A 5,610-nucleotide genomic window follows, 5' to 3' on the forward strand; every position below is an offset into this window, starting at 1 on the left:
CACCAGGTGAAGGTTAGACATATAGGTGACTTATAAGTTACCTAAGTGCAGTGGTAAATGGCTGTGAAATAACGTGGACATTATTTCAATCAGGCTGCAGTGGCAGGCCTGTGTAAGAATTGGCAGAGCTCCCTATGGGTGGCAAAAGAAATGCTGCAGCCCATAGGGATCTCCTGAAACCCCAATACCCTGGGAACCTCAGTACCATATACCATGGAATTATAAGGGTGTTCCAGTATGCCAATGTGAATTGGTGAAATTGGTCACTAGCCTGTTAGTGACAATTTGTAAAGCAGAGAGAGCATAACCACTGAGGTTCTGGTTAGCAGAGCCTCAGTGAGACAGTTAGTCATCACACAGGGAACACATACAGGGCACACTTATGAGCACTGGGGCCCTGGCTGGCAGGGTCCCAGTGACACATACACTAAAACAACATATATACATTGAAATATGGGGGTAACATGCCAGGAAAGATGGTACTTTCCTACACAACCCCCCCCAAACGAAGGACAATAAGACTAGCCATGACCTGATGAGTCTTCATTGTCTAAGTGGAAATATCTGGAGAGTCCATCTGCATTGGAGTGGGTACTCCCAGGTCTATGTTCCACTGTATAGTCCATTCCCTGTAGGGATATGGACCACCTCAACAATTTAGGGTTTTCACCTTTCATTTGTTTTAGCCAAAGTAAAGGTTTGTGGTCTGTCTGAACAATGAAGTGAGTGTCAAACAGGTATGGCCTCAACTTCTTCAGTGCCCAGACCACAGCAAAGGCCTCCCTCTCTATGGCAAACCAACGCTTTTCTCTAGGGGTCAACCTCCTGCTGATAAAAGCAACAGGTTGATCCTGGCCCTCAGAATTGAGTTGTGATAAGACTGCCCCTCCCCTAATTCAGATGCATCAGTTTGAACAATGAATTTCTTGGAGTAACATGGGCTTTTTAGGATAGGTGCAGTGCACATTGCCTGTTTCAGCTCCTCAAAAGCTTTCTGACAGCTAGCTGTCCACAATACCTTTTTAGGCTTTTTCTTTGAAGTGGCTGCAATGGAGCCATAGTTCTTAATGAACCTCCTGTAACACCCATTGAGGCCTAAGAAGGCTCTCACCTGGGTCTGAGTTGTAGGGGGAACCCAATCTATGATAGTTTTGATTTTCCCCTGAAATGGTGCAATCTGTTCTCCACCTACAAGGTGTCCCAGATAAACCACTTTCCCCTGCCCTATCTGGCACTTTGAAGCCTTGATAGTGAGGCCTGCCTTTTGCAGGGCCTCCAAAACTTTCCACAGGTGGACCAGGTGATCATACCAGGTGGAGCTAAAGACAGCTATATCATCTAGATATGCTGCACTAAAAGCCTCCAACCCTTGCAGGACTGTATTCACCAACCTCTGAAAAGTGGCAGGTGCATTTTTCAAACCAAAGGGCATTACTGTGAATTGGTAGTGCCCTCCAATGGTCAAAAATGCAGTTTTTGCTTTAGCATCCTCTGATAACTTGATCTGCCAATACCCTGCAGTCAAATCAAAGGTGCTTAGATACTTGGCAGATGCCAGTGTATCTATGAGCTCATCTGTCCTGGGTATAGGGTGAGCATCAGTTTTAGTTACCTGGTTGAGAACTCTGTAATCTACACAAAACCTCATCTCTCTTTTCCCATCTTTTGAGTGAGGTTTAGGTACAAGCACTACAGGAGAGGCCCAAGGGCTTTCAGAGTGTTCAACCACTGCCAGTTCAAGCATTTTCTGAACCTCATGTTTTATGCAGTCTCTGACATGGTCAGGCTGCCTATAGATCTTACTTTTGACAGGCATGCTGTCTCCAGTATCTATAGTGTGCTCAAACCAAGAAGTGGTGCCTGGCACAGTAGAAAAGATTTCAGAAAACTGAACCAGGAGATTTATGCAGTGGTCTTTCTGCTCAGCAGTAAGACAGTCTGCTAAAACCACACCTTCCACTAGAGCATCTTGTTCTGTGGAAGAGAAGAGATCAGGGAGAGGGTAACTCTCTTCTTCCTGTCCTTCATCTGTTGCCATGAGAAGGGTGAGATCAGCCCTGTCATAGTAGGTTTTTAGGCGATTGACATGGAGCACCCTAAGGGGACTCCTGGCAATGCCCAAGTCAACCAAGTAGGTGACTTCTCCCTTCTTTTCAACAATAATGTGGGGTCCACTCCATTTGTCTTGGAGTGCTCTTGGGGCCACAGGCTCCAAGACCCATACCTTCTGTACAGGTTGGTACTGAATCAGAACAGCCTTCTGGTCATGCCATTGCTTTTGGAGCTCTTGTCTGTCCTGAAGGTTTTTACTGGCCTTTTTCATGTACTCAGCCATTCTGGATCTTAGGCCGAGTACATAGTCCACTATGTCTTGCTTAGGAGCTTTTAAAGGTTGTTCCCAACCCTCCTTTACAAGTGTTAGAGGACCTCTTACAGGGTGTCCAAATAGGAGTTCAAAGGGGCTGAAGCCCACTCATTTCTGGGGTACCTCCCTGTAAGCAAAAAGGAGGCAAGGTAACAGGACATCCCATCTCCTCCTGAGTTTTTCAGGGAGTCCCATTATCATTCCTTTGAGAGTTTTATTAAACCTCTCTACCAGTCCATTTGTTTGTGGATGATAAGGTGTGGTGAATTTGTATGTTACACCACATTCCTTCCACATGGCCTTCAAGTATGCAGACATAAATTTGCTACCCCTGTCTGATACCACCTCTTTTGGGAAACCCACCCTGGAAAAGATTCCCAGGAGGGCTTTTGCCACTGCAGGTGCTGTAGAGGTCCTTAGAGGAATTGCTTCAGGATATCTTGTGGCATGGTCCACCACCACCAAGATAAACCTATTGCCTGAAGCAGTAGGAGGGTCAAGATGGGGCAACTATGCCAACCCCTACCCTTTCAAAGGGAACCCCAACCACAGGCAGTGGAATAAGGGGAACCTTTGGGGTGCCACCAGTTTTGCCACTGGCTTGACAGGTGACACAGGACTTACAAAAATCTTTTGTGTCCTCTGATATTCTAGGCCAATGAAACAGGGGGACAAGCCTTTCCCATGTTTTAATTTGCCCTAAATGTCCAGCCAAGGGAATGTCGTGGGCTAGAGTTAGGAGGAACTCTCTGTATTGCAGGGGAATGACCAATCTCCTGGCTGCTCCAGGTTTTGGGTCCCTTGCCTCTGTATACAAGAGGTTGTCCTCCCAGTAAACTCTATGTGAGTCACTGACATCCCCATGTTGCTCTTTGACAGCTTGCTGTCTTAGACCCTCTAATGTGGACAGGTTTGCTGTGCCACACTCAGCTCCTCCCTGGCAGGCCCCCCTCCACCCAAAAGCTCAGCAGTGTCTGCTTCCAGCTCCTCTGGTGAAGGTTCGGCACAGGGGGGAAATTCTTCTTTCTCAGAAGTTGAATCATCTGTAGAGGGAGGGATAGTGGGTAGGGATTTACCCTTACTAACCCTAGCTTTAGGGAGCACTTGGTCCATTGTTCCAGGATCCAAGTCACCCTGTCCTTTTTGCTTTTTGGCCTGAGCCCTTGTTAAAGCAAAAATATGCCCATGATTGCCCAGCATTGCTGCATGAGCCTCCAACTCCACTTCTGCCCAAGCTGATGTCTCTAAATCGTTCCCTAGTAGACAGTCTACAGGTAAATCTGAGGCAATCACAACTTTCTTTGGACCAGTAACCCCCCTCCAGTTGAGATTCACAACAGCCATGGGGTGGCTAAGAGTGTTGTTATGAGCGTCTGTCACTTGGTACTGGTGACCAAGTAGGTGGTGTTCAGGGTGTACCAGTTTCTCTATTACCATGGTAACACTGGCACCTGTGTCCCTGTAGGCCTGAACCTCAACACCATTTATTAGGGGAAGTTGCTTGTACTTATGCATATTAAGGGGACAAGCAACCAAGGTGGCCAGATCAATGACACCTTCAGAGACTAACACAGCCTCTGTGGTCTCCCTAACAAGACCAACCACAACTAAATTACCAAAAGTGAGCCCAGCTACTCCCTTGGATTGGCTATTAGTAGGTTTGCTCCCACCACCACTGCTATTACTAAGGGCACTAGGTGTAGCACTAGGGGTTGTGGTACTGGGAGCCTTGGTGCTTTTCTTTGGAAACTGGCATCAGTTGTCCAATGGCCTTTTACCTTACATAAATAGCACCATGGTTTCTTTACTTGATTAGAAGAGGATTTGGACCCACAACCCCACCAGAGTGTTTTTGTGGGCCTGATGAAGACTCATTTTTAGATTTGTGCCCACCCTTGTCTGAAGACTTACCATCCTTCTTCTTGCCATCCTTGTCACCCCCTGTATGAACTTTTTAGTTCACTCTTGTTCTGACTCATTTGTCTGCCTTCTTTCACAATTCTTGGGGAGAGGTCAGATCTGAGTCCACTAGATATTGGTGTAAAAAATCAGACACACAGTTATTCAGAATATACTCTCTCAAGATTAGATTGTACAGGCTTTCATAGTCAGAAACTTTACTGCCATGTAACCACCCCTCCAAGGCCTTCACTGAATAGTCAACCAAGTCTACCCAGTCTTGTGAGGACTCTTTTCTGGTTTCTCTGAACTTAATCCTGTATTGTTCAGTGGTTAAGCCAAATCCATCCAAGAGTGCATTCTTCAAAACTGTAAAATTATTGGCATCACTTTCCTTCACAGTAAGGAGCCTATCCCTACCCTTTCCACTGAAAGATAGCCATAGGATAGCAACCCACTGCCTTTGAGGGACCCCTTGTACAACACAGGCCCTCTCAAGTGCAGCAAACCACTTGTTAATGTCATCCCCCTCCTTGTAAGGGGGAACTATCTTATGCAGATTCCTATAATCATACTCTTTCACAGGATTACTATCTGGAATATTGCTGCTGCCACCATGGGGTCCTAACCCCAACCTCTGTCTTTCTTTTTCTAAGTCTAAAGATTCCCTGTCTAGAGCCAGCAGTTGCTGTTTAAGCTTCAGCCTGGACTCTTCCACTCTCAATCTATTGAGTTCCCTTTCTAACATTCTGTCATCAGGGTGGGTGGGTTGGGCATGCTTTGACACAGAAGAATGATGTGAATGAACAGAGGGAGAATTGTCCCTAACAGTTGGCACTCTAACAACCAGGCCTGCAGGAATAACATCCCTACTGTGATGAGAGCTCACATTAGTACCAGCTATGCTAGGTGGTCTGCTAAGGGGCAGGTTGGGAAGGTTACCATCTAACATTCTTACTAGGGGTGCCCCAGAGTCAGAGTGTGAACCATCTCCTAACTTCTCAAAGGATGTGCCAGCTAAGGCCTTATCATTCTCAATAAGCATGTTAGATAAAAATTCTCTAGAGGGATTCTTCCATACCCCTAAACCTCTATCAATGCAGAGACTCCTCAAACCCTTCCAGTTAAGGTGGTGATAAGCTGAGCTGACCAGATCAAGAGAAGGTCCTACATCAGACATGATAGAAAAAGGTTTAGGGACAGATAAAAGAAAGAAAAAGTTTCAGGACTTTTTAAGGAAACAGAAAAAAACTTTTTCAACTTTTTAGAATCTTTTTGAAAGTTTAGAGGTACTTTTCAGCTCTTAGCAGATCGTGTAAGAAAAGAAAAGCAAAACCTTTTGGTTA

The sequence above is a fragment of the Pleurodeles waltl genome, unplaced genomic scaffold, assembly GCF_031143425.1.
Source record: "Pleurodeles waltl isolate 20211129_DDA unplaced genomic scaffold, aPleWal1.hap1.20221129 scaffold_70, whole genome shotgun sequence".
Taxonomy (NCBI): Eukaryota; Metazoa; Chordata; class Amphibia; order Caudata; family Salamandridae; genus Pleurodeles; species Pleurodeles waltl.